Below are 15,616 nucleotides of genomic sequence, written 5' to 3'. Positions count from 1 at the left end.
ATTAAAAAAAAATGAAATGGATAGTTCCACTTCATCTGCCAGCAGAAAGGAATATCATTAGAAATATTTCTAAAACTAAAAAAAAAAAAAGGAAGGTGATTTTTTCATTTTCTAATTTTTCTAACAAAGTTAGAAGAGATAATACAGAAAATGAAGAATGGCTTTTCTTCTTCCATTCCTGGTGATAAAAATGGATTGTAAAATGTTTGACATTACAAATGAAACTATTACGTACCAAGTCATCTTCAAAATGAAAATAATGAGTGAGCCATAAGATTCATCCACTGTCGGCCTGCAAAACATTCATCTGGGCCGTTTGCATTTTTATTTGTTTTTCATTCAGGCTCTGTAAGATCAGCTGCTGGGGCCTGGATCAGGCCCTACATTCAAAATTCAGTGCTCTTAATCCCAGCCACCTGCAAATGAAGTACCTCAAAGTTCCATAACCAGACTTACTATCTGAGCTGATGGAGAAGGGTCATGTCTTCAGTGACTTACCCCAAAATAACATAACTGACTCAGATTGGAAGATGAACCTGCCCTCTAGCTAAGGAGGGAACTTACATGACTACTGCCAACTAGACGCTTAAATTTCAGATGTATGTGGTTAGGTGAAGTGATTCCTATCACCATAAAACAACTGTTCAGTCTCCTCTCGGTAGAACTCACTCATCTGCACTAAAGGTAGAAAAATCAAGAACTCAGCTTCAAGATCATGATGAATTGCTTTGCTGAAATGAAATCTTTGTGGTGCCTACTGAGAGGCCCACTTTGTGGTTTCAGGATGTTGACATACATATTGGCGACAGATGATTTGGCTTTTCCTGATTGCAAGAGATACAGAGCATGCTGCAGACCGTTTGCTATAAATACATAAAAATATCAGAGATCTTGTACATGTAGCAAAGAAATGAAGAGCATGGCTCCAAACTCCCTGCCTCATATAGTGGGCAAACCTGATGAAACTGGTGAGCAGGTAGAAGATGCCTATCAGGACCAAACTATATCTTTAATTTTAAATCTCTAACTTATTCTTTTTCAAATCTACTTTTAATGCTAAAGGTGTAAACTTGTTCTAAAAAAGTGTAAAAGCCTTTGAAAGGTCAACTACAACCAGAATAGCCACTGTTAACAGTGATTCTTGGAGAAATCGGGAGAGCTTTTATCATCACTATTTTGCATGGGTCCTGTAAATCAGCTGCTTTTTCAAGCAGATTTTGCAGTCTAGTCTCAGCATATGTTGTAATGTAATATATTAATGTTACTTTTATAGTTATATTTACAAATCCACTGTGTATAATTTCTGAACTCTATAGAGAACAGTCCATTTTCCAAGCAGAATTTTAAAACACCGGGTTTAGGTTTATTGCAGAGTTTATTCAGAATTGACAAAGCCTTCTCAGAAAGCTGAATTTTGCTTAGATTCTGCATAGATGCTAAGCTTTTTTCTTCATAAAGCCCTTCATAGTTTCCTAAATTGCATTTAAAAAAAAGCCTTTGATAGAAATGCCACTTATCTACAATTTTTTTTGAGTTACTATATTTCTTATTTATTCTCATTAAGGATACAGCAATCTACTAAAAGAATACATCATACAGCAGAACACATTGATATGATTTTTATGCATGCACTTAATTACACCAGAATGAATGACACAGTAACAGCACACAGTATTAGTACTAAATATTAAAATACACATAAAAATATGTCCTTCCATCAATTCAGGTCAAATACGTGCATCCACATTTAAAAACCTAAAAATAAAGCAATCAACTCAGGGTAAAGCCAGAAGGCATAGAGAAATCTTAGACTGGTAAGCCCACATGACTTATAAACTAGAAGTCAATCAGATTTTGCAACAGATTTTTCTTCCAGTAATTTACAAAGGAGCAAGTACTACTTCTAACCCACCACTGCCAGTGCTAGAAAAAAATGAAAAGTAACAACTGTTGATAAACTTATACATATTTGCTAGTGACATAATCTTGCAAAAAAAAAAAAAAAGTCAATTACAGATCAGTTGTAGCAGCCCACGGAAGGCAGAAGCAAAAGGAGCTGGTCCAGCAGGCAGTGCATGGTGTTGAGGGCTCACTACTAGGAAAGGGAACCTCACTCCTAACCCACTTGCACCTGCACAACCTGGTCAGGTCTGTTCTGCCCACCCCCTAGTTAGAGATGAAGTTGTGGGTTAAAGTCATAGTCCCCACCTTTCCAATTCCTTCTTGCTATGCCATCTGTTCTCACACCAAGTATTGCTCTCAAGCAGTGGTCAACTATTCAACCAAGGCAAAATCTATCAGAATCATTTCTCCTGTTTCTGCCTTTTTTGTGGGGTGAGGAGAAAAGAAAATAAGGCTGTTTCATTACAGACCTCCTGGAAAAACACGAAAACTTGGGTGTCTAAACTGAGCTGATTGAAACCACATTTAAATTTATATTTATAGCCCCGTGCAGTGCTGTAAGTCTGCTGGTGCTCATCACTTCCTACATGTCAACCTTTTCCTTAAGTCAATGTCTAATTAAGCACGTATAATCCAATGTTCCAGGGGCTCTGACGAAACCTGGAGATCTGAAACACACCTGAAATCAATATTCATTTCGCAGGAGCAGCGTTTAGAAAAAAAGGCAACAGCTTCAAATATTCTAGCAATATTGCACAGTGTCAATGCACATGGGCAATCTACGGCTTTCTCTCTGTTACAAGACAAAGAGAAGCACAGCATCATTTAGGGGACCACTAGAACACTGAAAGTCATGTTATTATCGACACACTTTAATAAACACCTGGGTGTCCTATTGCACACTGTATGCATTAAATGAAAACAGAGGATCTAAGTGCAAAAAAAAGAAGTCCTACAGTGGCTTTTCTGTCATTCGTGCACAAAGGTTGGACACAAGTGGTAACAGTGAGTCCAGCTGAACCATTTGTGAGGCTACAGGGTGAGGGCCTGAGTTTTAAATCGTTCTCTATGAGGGCATATCACATCCCCAGATAAAATAAAAACATATGTTTATTGTTTTATCCTCGGGAAGACAATTAATATTTATATGATGCATTATCAAACAAAAATAACTAGCTATTTTGTTCTTGGAATAAAGTTTTCTTATTGGAATGAAGTTGTGCCAAGGAGGGATTTTGTCTGATGCAAGCAGCATGCAAGAACAATCCACTTCCCATAATAGTTTTCTAAATTAAAAAGCGGTATTTCAGAGGTAAGCTCAGGAAAATGAACTTTTACAGTGCAGTCTCATACTCCACGCAAGTAAAAGTGTCACTGAAGTTAACAGGAGATAAGTGCGCGATAGAAAGACAGGGATCAGACTTTTTGAAAATCCATTCATGTTTACTTTAGATCAAATATCATTTTAGATTTTAAAGAACATAAAAGCTGTCTGACTGTATACATTTTAGTTTTGATATATACACCAATTAACAAAGACACGCAATATATCTACAGCAGAATAAACTCTTCAGCTTTCATTGTTAAATTACCATTTCTTGTATTTAATCAAGCCCTCCAGATTATACACATACCACTAAATATAAATAGAAGAGGTTAAAATGCAGTTTAAATATAACAGATATGTCCACAACTCCATATTTAGATATAGCCTTTAATTTTTTTCTATTGCCTACTTTTTACTTACATTTAAATTTAGCAAAGTAATTTTAGACTGCCGGTTTTCTACCTACTCTAGTGTAACTAAGCTACTCAGGAAATATATTAGATTTCATCCACTTATTTAATTATCTTCCAAAATGCCAAAATAATACAAATTCATGTAGTTCAGACCTTTAACCCAGGCAAAAGACAAAACGATGCTTGCCTTAACTGGAAAATCTGCCTGAGTAAAATGTGCCTGACTAGAACCACATTGGGAAATTAAAAAAAAATATTCTAGCGGCTGTGAAAGTAGCTGGTTGTGGGTATAATGAAAAACAAGAGTGTGGTGTTACTGCACAAAAGGTAATTCTTTCAACCCAAGATAAACATCGTTATAATAGAGGCTGAAAATATCTTACCAATGTGATTTTTTTTTTTAAAAAGCATTTTAAATCAACCATATGGCAGAGCTGATATCCAAAGTACAAGCGAATCCCTGGTCTACCTTCACAGCTCTGCAGCGGAAAAGCAATGCTTCAGCGCTAGGTGCTCAAGGCTAAGCCTGCACCAGCAATCTCACTGATACGGATCAGATCCAAAAGGCCCCTTCTGACCATACTCCTTGTCAGCAACTTCCACCTATAGTTTAGGGCATAGGTTTCCACAGAGCTACTTGAGTGATTAAAAGATGTATGGTTTGACCTTACAGCTGCCTTCTCAAAAAAAAAAAAAATCTATATCTATATATATATACTTAAAAGAAAATGACAAGCTTCCCAATAATACGGACAAAATGCAATAGATATTTCAGGTGAAAGGGATAGTTTCAGCTCCAACATTTTAAAATATTTTGTTGTTACTTTCTAATAACTCCTCTAGCATGGAAAGGAAGGAAATGAATGTAGCATGTAACATTTCAGAGCTACCAGATGTCATCCGCACTGCAAAAGCTCTTTATATTTTTTGATCATCAGTGGAGTACCTATAACCACGAGAAGAAACATCTGTAAACGTGGACATCAATAAAGTGACCAAAATGAACCCCTCTGCAAAGAGAGGTCCAATGCCATGATCCTTACATTTCGATAGCAAGGATTTGATATCACATTTTGATAGCGGAACACCGGTGCCTTGTGGAAATTAGAACGGGACAGGATTTGCCTCATCAATAGTCAGGTATTTTGCTCATGTTCAAACCAAATGGATTTCAAATAACCATCTCAGGATTTTGTATTTGATTACACAACTCCATGGATACACACACACACACAAACTTCCCACAGAACAGCAGGCAGCAAAGACACATCTGCACTGCAAAGGAGAAAGTATTGATTTTTGGACCCAACCCTTTGGGCTCTAGTAACTAAATCAAGAGATTTCAGATAGAAAAAGCCCAGCCTATCAACATGCAAACGATCACACTTGCCATAAGAGATGCTACTCCAAAGTTTGTACCAATTTGTGTTTTAAATTTAAGCTTTCCTCACTGAAGCTCCTCAGTGGAATCATACACTCAGGTAGCTTCAGTAAACTGACAAAGAAGTCAGATGTTAAAGACAGAAGTCACAGAGTTAGTACCACTATATGAACTACAGAAATAGAGATGCCTGATATATAGCTAGCAGAATATAGGAGTCAGAAGCTATATAAATTATAATCCAAACGGAATAACACCTTAGGAGCAAAAAGTCCAACTAATCACATTTAGAGCTTATACTGACAGATCATTTATAAAATTCATGTTACATGTAACTCTACCCAGTACTATATGATTTGTTTAACCTTTGGGATTAAATCCTGGAAGGTGGGGACAGATGCAATTCAAAGCCCTGAACTCAGACATGCTTTTGGAAGTAATGATATTTTCTTGCAAATTTTCTCAGAATTGCAAAGGAAGTTAGCCAAATTTGCATGCATCTGTTTCTTAAAACGTTCTTTACAAAATAGATAAGATTATCAGCATAAAGATATATTTGTCCCACATTAAGTATGACATAGTAAGTATTTTGCCTTTATTTATTTTCCTTTAATTTGGAACTTGTCAAACAAACGATCTATTTAAGGACCCATCTCTTCCCTGATTTTCTTACACTAGGTTAGGTGTGTTTGAAATCACGTACCTGATACATATGGCTTGATGAAAGTTTACATTTCACATCCTCGTGAGAAGCTGTCTTTGTCTACCTCACTTGTTTCAGTGAAACCAGGGAAGCGGACAAAGGGTTAAACCAAAGGAATGTGACATTTCTCCATGTGCAATTCATAGACCTATCCTGGTTTTCCTAATGGACTCAAAATTACATGGGCAGCGTGCAATTTTCAAACTATTACTTTGGCGCTGAAGCACAGCACTAATCCAGAGAATAACACTTAGAATGCAATCACAATTTATGTATGTGTGTGTATATATAAATATAAATGTATGTTTATAAAAAGGAACGAGTTTACTTGCACTGTGGGTCCTTCACGAAGGCAGCAATGAGCAATGAATGGAAGTTTACGGTGGCCAGAACTTGTTGCAACTTAAGCTTTAGCAAATATGATTACGCGCCCTCCAAACTCCACAGGAAAGTCATCTGCTCGCCAAAACAGGTCTCTGCGCGCGTATCCTACCTAAGTGCCTGCTCTGTAAAGTACCACCGCCCGCTCCGACTGCCCCCGGACCAACTCAGGTACTTGCAGGTTTTACCACACGCAGCAGCGAGAAAGGGCAACAGAGGCATCAGTTAATTGAAGGAGGAATTACCGACAGGATCACAAAGACACCGGCGCTGCCGTTAGCAACGGAGGTAGAAATAAAAGCGAGGGTGAAACCCAGCGGCTGCCGCCCGGGCAGCCCGCAGGGGAGCAGGGGGGACGCGCGCCTCGCTCCGCGCATCGGCTCGGGACGGCGACCCCCGCGCAGCCCCCGCGTGGGGCAGCGCCGACCCCGCGCAGCCCCCGCGTGCGGCAGCCCCGCGTGGGGCAGCCGCGACCCGGCGTGGGGCAGCCCCGACGGCCGCGCCGCCCTCCGCGCCCCGCCGGGCTGGGGGCGCCGCTCCGAGCCCCCGGGACAGGACTTACCGGGCGAGCCGGGGCAGGGGCGACTCCGCGGGGCCGGGCCGGGCCGGGCCGGGCCGGGCCGGGAGCGCCGGGCAGTGTCCGCCGGCAGCGGCGCGAGCCGGGGCTGTGGGAGCTGCAGCGCGCGGTGACTCACTGCGCCCGGGACGGGCTCAGCCCATCGCGCGGCCCCGGCCCCAAAGCGCCTCTGTCTTTCGCCAATCGCGGAGCAGAAGCGGCCGCCGCTCCGCGGCCCCGGCCCGGCTCCCCCGCGGCCCTCGGGGCGGCCCCGCGCTGCCCCCGGCACCCGCGGGCCGCGGCGGGGGGACCCCCCGGGCGGCTCCCCCGGGGCTGCGCGGGCGGGGGGCGGCAGCGGGGCCCGGGGCGGGACTGGAGGTGAGCGGGACCTGGCGGGGAGGGGGGGTTGGCTCGGCCGCCCGCTCCCGCCGGCAGGAGCAACAAGACCTGTTTTTTAAAGGGCAGAACAAGCGCGCGGTTGTTGCGAGGACCCGACGTGAAGTCAAGGGCTGGCCGCTCACCAGATGGCAGCGGGGCCGCGAAATGTAATGAAATAAATAAGTGCGCGCACACACGCTCGCACACACGCAGAAAGAGAGAGGAATAAAAGGAGAAGCGGGCGAGCGGAGCGCTCACGGCCCCGCCGCTCCGCGCCCGCCGACCGCCCCCAAGCAAAACAGCGCCCGGCGCGGGGGCGGGCGGCGGCGGGGACGGCGTGAAGCCCTCGCACCCGTCCACGCGCGCGCGCAAAACACGCGCAAAACCCGCGCGGAGCCGCGCGCGGCGGCTCGTTACCGGGGGGAGCCGCTCCTAGCCGCCGCAGCGGTGAGCACCGCGGAGCCGGCTGCGAAGCAGCAAACCCCGCGTCCTCCCTTAATTAGAAATAATAATAATAAAAAAAATAAATAAAATAATTGAAAGCGTCTCGTTTTTTCAAGCAGGGCTGCATAATATATTAATTGGTCGCTATTAGCATTCAGTTTTATTGAGCGTAGCGCACAGAAGTCTGATTGTGAGCAAGGAGTGTTTTCAATGAAAGTGGAGTTATTTTAGCTGCAGACATGTTTACATTTCTGTGGTTTAGTCTATAACTTTCTCTTTTTCTTGCTTCAGAATTCTGCTCCATGAAGCAAAGCCCTTAGCTCCCAGACATTCCAAAAAGTCTGCCAAAATAATAGAAAAAAAAAAAAGGAGAAAAAAAAAAAAAAAACACAGAGACCCCCAAGTCTGGGTCAGGCACAGGGCTGGATATGGGTAGAGCAAGTATACCCCCTCCTCACTCTCTCTCCAGTTAAAAAGCCTTCAGGGCTCCATTTCCTGTTTTTAAGGAAAAAATAAAGCGGGTCTAGGACTGATTTTAGACACTGCCTAGACCAGGGCTGGTGGGTGCCGAGGACCTTTAACTCTGTCGATGCCAAAGGGTACTTGCTAACGCACAGATCCAGGCAGACTACGTGCTTCCCTCCCACTGAGAACAACTACAGCAGCGAGATGGCTTTTTTATTATTATTATTATCTTTTGTTTGTTTGTTTGTTTGTTTTCACCAGGCTATGCATTTTTGAATGGCTAAGATTAGCGAGCAGAGCACCTTCGGGTCCGGAGCACCGATGTGCTGCATGTCCACCTTGGCTTAGCCGAGGAGATGAAGCACCCGCCGAGCGGGACCGAGCACCCTCTGCAGCAGATCTGTCCAGCGGGCATGGGCCAAAGCCACGGGGTCCGTTCTCCGCTCCCCGCAGGACGCAGCGCGGGGCCCGTGCGTGGGCGAGCGGCGCTGCCTCCCGCCCCACTATATATAGCGCTGTACATAGCTAGCGGCTCGTGTGGCTTTATGGAGTGGGTGTGAAAACATCTCTGGTCTTTGGGCATGGAGTCCACGGCTTAGGAAAATCACAGAGGAGCAGTTTGGTTAAAACTAGGAGCCTGCGCTGACAAATAAAGAGAGGAGTTAGCGGACACCTCCCCACAAAAGCTACCAAGTCAGGTTTTCCACTTGGGTGCTCCGTCATTGTACGCACAGGCGGGAGCAATGGGAATGCAAAACCGATGTCATGATGGGTCCTGTCTTCAGAGAGAGGGAGGGAAATAAGGAGGAGAGGCAGCGGGCGCGAGGATGCTGCCGCAGCACCGAGTGCCGCCGCAGCGGTCACAGGTCCTGCTGTGCCAGCCCGCAGGTGAGGCGGGAGGGAAGAGCAGAACTGCCTTTCCCATCCTGGCCAATGGTCACCCCATGTGCCCTCCTCCCCCCGGCCACCTCCCTCCCAAACTCTCCCTAGATATTTTTTAAAGTGCCCCTCCCTCCCCTCTCCTCTCTTTATTTTACATGCCAGATGACTCGAGTGTATTTGGACCTTTTGCTTTTGAAGAAGCCAGAGCGCATTATGATTTCCTAATACTTAAAAAAGGAAAACACCTTTCTCCCCAAGATGGTTTATATTAATTTAAGTATTGGCTCCTGGTTCATGTCACGGCCCCTTCACAATGAAAAGTCCTGCGTGGGCTGTCACACCTGCTAAATATAATCCTCCCATTCTTTTGATATTCTGCAAAGGGCCTTTAAAGGTTCACATCCTCCAGCCTGCAGATTTAATTGCTTCACCTCAATTTTTAAAAAGCCTTGTGCATTTCTGATTTTTGGATTTCAGAGCAGGAGGGGAGGCGGTAAGGCTGTGGGGACTGCAGGGACACACGTGAGGTGACACTGTCCTGTCCCATCCCATGGGGTCTGCCCATTGAGGGGACAGCTTGAGCTGCTTTTATGACTTACCAACTAATCAAATATGAAAATAGCAGCCTATTTCGCTACGGCAAATGCTCACCAGGGAGGAAATCACAGATTCCGTTTTATAGAAGGTAATGGAGGTAATGGAGTGAGATTACGCACACTAATATACTTACCTCTCCGGAGAACATAAATCTAGCAGGAGCACGGCCCCAAAACAAGGGGCTCCCCCAAAGCAGCAGGCGATGGAGTTTCCTCACTCAACCCCATGGCACTGGGGTCAGTACCCACAGCAGGGAGGAGCGGGTGCCTCCTGGCTCCCTGCTGTGCCCTGCAGGAGCAGCGCCCGCCCTTGAGTCCCCTAGACCTGGTGGTGTCCCGCCAGGGACGCAGGGAAGCTGATACAGGGCAGATGCAGCCTCAAGAAACGCGTAGATGAGTCACTTAGGGACATGGTTTAGTAGACGTGGTGCTGATGGGTTTATGGCTGGACTCGGTGATCTTGAAGGTCTTTTCCAACCAGAATGATTCTATAATTCTGTGCTGCTGCTTCTCCCTCGCATCGCCTGCAGATGGAAAGTCCCACAGTGTCACCCTCACTTGGACAGATGGGGAAGGCCACTGCATCTCAGAGCTTCCCCTCACCAAGAAGGAAATATGAAGGCATTTTAGTACTTTAGAGCACTGCCTCCTCTTTTATTAAGAAGTGTCACATGTGGGGGAAATAAGAAAAAAAAACATTAATTTTATTCACTGTCTCCTCAAACAGAGTTTTCAAAATACAGATTTGGAATGGACAATAGAAAAGACCAAATTTTTACATTCGGAAAATAAACTCATAACCAGCTCTGTTCCTGTTCTCAGAGTGGTGAGCCTATGGAAATATATTTATCATGTAACCTATAGCACAGCTACTATACAGTGCAATGACTACACCATGCCAGTAATTTTAAGCCTTCCTTATCAGCGTAACATGCGGTCTCTTAATGGGAGAACATACCTCTCCTTATCAGAAACTGGATCTTCAGTGGTGCACTCCTCCACCCCTCGTTTTTCACCAACATTCTTGCATTTCCAAGACTGCTGGGCAAATATTGTGTAGTGCTTGGAAGTTCATAGGTCTGCAAAACAGAAAAGGCAGAATTATTGAACAGATTATTGACTAGATCTGATGAAAGAAGGATCAAAGTGAAAATTTATTATCAACAAAACAGGATACAAAAATGATTTTTTTTGTTTTGATATGAAAAGAGATGAGTGGAATGGATTTTTTTATATATACTAAGTAACATTCTTGCCTTGCAAAAATGAAATTCCAGCAGCTGCTTTTCTCACTAAAAACAAAAGGATTAACATTTTACCTATGAAAATAGCGTTTTGGATGAACTAATCAGGCAATAAAAAGGGGACATGTCTGTAAATATAAAACCTCTCATGGGTTTGGATGACATTCATTAACGAAGGTTTTTTGCAGAAAAATGACATTTTCATTAAGAGAGAGAGAGACAGTTATATAGATGCATCCTATCACCAAGATACTATCAGACATCTATTTTTAACGTGTCAGAAAAGATGACTTTTACAGCATTCATAGGTTTTGTGAGTCACAAATTGGATACTGACAGTACCCTGGCAGCCTCTGAGAAGACCAGAGACTGGAAGTGTCTTGTATGGGAGAATGACTTCTAATGAGGAAAGCAAAAACCACTTCTCACTAAAAGTACGAAGGCAGCAAAAGAAAGCACTTCATTAGGACAGATACCTGAACTTTCTTGATTAAATATATAGTTAAATAAGAGAGTCAGGCCAACTATTGGTCATCAGGATATTCAACAGCAATAAAATAATCAGACCTGCTCTATCAATTTAAAACAATTCACACAATTTTCCGAACAATTGTCTAAAAGGAAAGCGAAATCATTGTTTGTTTGCTTCCTTGGGTGTTTCATTTGAGAAAATTTTACTGTGTAAACTGAGATTAAAAAACAAACAGTATGTTAAAAAAAAAGGTCCAGAGAACACTTGAAACTCCCATGAATTTCAGGAGGCTTTTATGAGACCATAAACTAATAATGAAATAAATTCAGAAATGTCTTATTTGGATCTCGGGAAAATTGTGATGCTTGCTTGAATCTCTCATCCTGCCTCTCCAAATTAAGATGACATTTTCAGCTCTTCTCCTGCTCTTTCAGCAGTTAACTCCCAGCCTGGATAAAACTGAAGATCGGCACAAAGCAAGCTAGAATAATAACCAAATAAATTCTGCTGTGCAACTTGCAACATGCAGAACTGAACTTCTGAGTCATTCTCAGCTGGGGAGGGGAGGCAGAATTTGTATCCTATTTTATTCAAAGCATTTCCTGCAAATGGACATTTATCTGCATCACTTCTTAGAGTCAAGGAATATAACTCATCCAGTGAATCAGTGCAGAAATGCTGAGCACTGCATCTTTGCAAGAACTGTGAACTTCTTCAATCACGTGGTAAAAATTTTAGGTAAGAAAGCTAAAAGTGGAAGCATTTTCAAAGGCCGTAAAGACAAAGTTAGAGTAAGTGATAAAATGTCATGATTTCTAAAGTATATATATTTATTTACCAGTGAAGAATTTAGTCAGCATTTAGAAATGACTCAGGTCAGAATATATGTTAAAATATAAAAGACTGTAGATAAATACTGCATGACAACAAGCTTGATCAGAAATGAAATGTTTAAACTGTTCAGCAGAGAGCAATTAATATGCTTAAATACTATACAGTAACTTGCTTATTATTTATAATGTCCTTATATTTTTGCATTTCCTTTGACCATATGGCATACTGTGATCTTGGAGGAGGTCATGACTTAATACAAAAGTAACTAAAAAAAGATTCAATATCCAAAGAAATAAAATGTTTGCACAATTTAGATTCCTCAACTGTTTTACTTGCTTCTCTTCCCTACATTACACTGCTCCTCTATTTCCTACATTTGTTATGGACCCAGCAAAAACCCTAATTTTGTGTTCAGGTGTATGGAGTTGTTCCGATGTGGAAATACATGTGCTTGTACAGCTGTATGTATGGCCTTGCCTGGCAGACTTGCATACAACACTACATGCCTCTAAGAACCATAATTCTAACATACAGATCTAGTTCTTCCTCTATGGCTACCTCTGTGTAGCTATTTGCCATGCACAGTAACTTTTTTTTTACCATGCTCCTTTTCTGTTTTGATAATTCAACACAAGTTTCCCAGATATTACTTCACTAGCTGAATCATAAAAGAATAGTAATATCCAAAATTAAGAGTAGAGATGGAAAAAAGCCAACTCTTGAATCTGAGGCTACAAATAGCTCAACAGTATAAGAATACGAGTTACTTGATTTTCCTGTAGCCACAACTATATGATACACATGCACGTGCACATGCATGAACACATGCACACACACACATTTCATTTCACACTTATATTATGACAGAAGTGCATAAACCTTGCATTTGCCCCAGAAAAATACATGTATTTAGATTATAGGCAGGTCAATGTCCACTCTGCTGAATTGCTGGGCACTGATCCAGGTGCTGAGCTCCTAAGCAAAGGCTCCCTCAAGGGAGACTCACTCCAAATCACCTCCTGGTGAATCACAGCGCAGGGAGAGACCTGCTCCTACTTTAAAGCACTTAAAGCTACATGTCTAAAACAGATGATGAGAACAAGGCTGTTGTTTGCTTTTCAGGTCAGAGTTGCAGCACTCATTGATGTAGATGACTCATGCCACAGCAGAAGCTTTTCAAGCAGCACCTTGACTGAGATCTCCATTACTGGCTGGTGATACAGGCCTTGTGTGTCTCACCACCACAACTTGCAGTCTGGTTCAGCACAGGCAATTTATGTTCCATACTTCTTCCACACATGATCTTCTGAAATAATAAAAAATGAACAGCATTTAATTTAGCACAGCCATTTGGACTGGATTATGCTTGGGTTACCTTTTAAGTGAAATCTATTTGCTCTGTCACAGTTAAAAAAAAAAAAAAAAAAACTGACGTGCTGGAGCCACGTTAATTGCTTTTTGACTTACAACCTCAGAGAACTTTGGATCATCCCACAAACAGACGTGCTTTCCTGGATTTTGTATCTGAATCCTTGAGCTGGAGAACACTGAAAGATGCTTGTAGGTCAGGGGATTACCAGGCTCACGTGCACTATTTATTGCAAAACCAAAGCATTGAAAAATATGTCTTGCTTCCGAAATATGCTTCTGACACAGGGGTTTTAGAGCAAAACATGAGAATCAGTTCTTCAGACCAAGAATTGATTTATTTTGTCAAAGTACACACGTAGCAAAGGTGTGCGAGACGTAACGATCTGTCATAATGTGGCTCACGAAGGATGACAGTTTCCCAGGGAAACTACTGTTTTACATGAGGGCTGAAGTAAGTCTTTGCTGCTCCCCTTACATGCATATATTTGGCGACACTCAGGAGCAGAATGAAGACCTGCCACATTCGTGAAAATATAAGGAGGAATGTTCAGGAATGCACAGGAGATGATAATGAGACTGCAACACAAAACAACTGTAAGAAATTCTATGGTCTCTGCTATCATCCATCAGAATAAATTCTCATAATTGGTCCCATCTGGCCTTAAGATTTATGGAACTGATACAGTCTAGGACAGACACTCTGTATAAAACCTGTTACCAGTGTAAGTTTGCACAGGCTCACCTGTGTGTCGAAGTTATGATCTGATTTACAGCTCAAAAAATCTCTGTTTTAGTGAAATGAGTCCCTAGAGTATTAACTGTAAACAACCTCACATAGCATGCCATACCAGAACCATGTTAAAATTTAAAGGAAAAACTGAGAAAAGATCACTAACAGGGAGTCAGACATTTAGATTCATCGTTACATATGTTGCTTATCCCGTATGGACACAAGGTGCAGGTCTCCGCCAGAACACCTAACTCCACATTTCACTCCATATGGATGTGCAGACAGATGTCTTGTGAGAATAAAGGCATGTAAGTTCAGTACCTATTGGCCCAAGCTTTATCCTTAAGGAAAGGCTGTTCAGTGCTGAGCTTCGTTTTTCTCTTTCCCCCAACTGGGTAGTGTGACTTAGCCACTTCTGCAGAGCTCTTTGAAACAGAAGGATGAAAACCACTTCCTGTGATCTTTTTAGATATCAGACATCAGAGAAAAAAGCCCACACAAACATTTCATTTGACTTAAAATGTAATTAAAATTGTTTAATAGTCATCTTCTTATTAAGTAGTCAATTGTCACCATATGTAATTTCACAGGGAACTTCATTTTGAACAGGTAGCTTTTCTGTTTAGCTTTCTTTTGCATGTATAGAAAGTATTTGCAAGAACATGTACAATTATTCCAAACATTTTAAGCATTTCACATTTTACCATAATAAAAAAGTGGGCCAATATATTGAAAAGATTGCTAAAGTAGGTGGATTTTTTTTAATGGAAAGAACAGTTGGTTCTACAGAAGCATGGGAATTTTTAGTAAGCACTGCACGCTTCCCTTCAGAAACGGGTGAAAAAGCTCTTGTTTTTCCAACCAATCTGCCATTTACACAGAAGGCAGGCAGAAGGGCATGTTTTCAATAGGATTTTTCTATAGGACAGTTGCCATTTTCTTGACAGCATGAAGAAAAGGTGAGCTTCTACAAGCATACAGGTGAGAAGATAAGCTTCTTTTTGAGAAAAGATGTGGAAAAAAAAAAGTGGGGGAAATTTGCACAACTCTTTCTGGACTGAAATCAGAGCCCACACTAGATAAAATTCCCTGAAATTATCTGTGAATCCAGTACAACTGTGTTTTTTTTTTTTTTTTTTTTGGCTAAAACCAACTGTTCTGTTGAGGAGGCAGTGAATAGATTAGGACAATATACTTAAACTCGAAAGTCTCCTTAGAGAGTTCTTTCTGGTATAAATCTGCTCTCCTTTAGTGTGGATTATAAACAATCTACATGATGTGCACCTGGTTCTGGCAGGGTCTCTATTATTTCACTCCCAAAAGCAGCTTTATAAAGAGAACACACTGCATTTCAACAGCAATATAAATAACGGTGCCGTTCGGGATCCCTTGCGCCGCTTTCATTTTTCTTCCTTTCCTTTTCATCTGAACTGAACCACACCTCTCTAAAAATACTCACTTTCCTAATGAAAACCATATTTCTCAGGTTTTTTTTCTTCTTTTCCTTGCTTTCTTTCTTCCCCCCTCCCTTGCGCGC

The 15,616-nt window shown here is 42.3% G+C and overlaps 1 protein-coding gene across 2 annotated transcripts in view; it reads right to left on the bottom strand.

Annotated features, from left to right (window-relative positions):
* The window catches only part of ERG (ETS transcription factor ERG), a 137,649-nt gene extending 130,951 nt beyond the window's left edge, over nt 1-6,698 (bottom strand). Inside the window, exon 1 of one of the 2 annotated variants that reach the window (XM_088539345.1) lies at nt 6,670-6,698. The gene's annotated coding sequence lies outside the window, so the exon portion shown is untranslated. The remainder of the gene's footprint in view (nt 1-6,669) is intronic. The other variant, XM_088539347.1, reaches the window with a different exon arrangement.
* Nucleotides 6,699-15,616: the final 8,918 nt, after the last annotated feature.

This window comes from Tinamus guttatus, unplaced genomic scaffold, assembly GCF_059628265.1.
Source record: "Tinamus guttatus ecotype Peru unplaced genomic scaffold, ASM5962826v1 Tinamus_guttatus_pri_ptg001602l, whole genome shotgun sequence".
In the NCBI taxonomy this organism is placed as follows: Eukaryota; Metazoa; Chordata; class Aves; order Tinamiformes; family Tinamidae; genus Tinamus; species Tinamus guttatus.
This window is presented reverse-complemented; position numbering and strand designations above follow the sequence as displayed.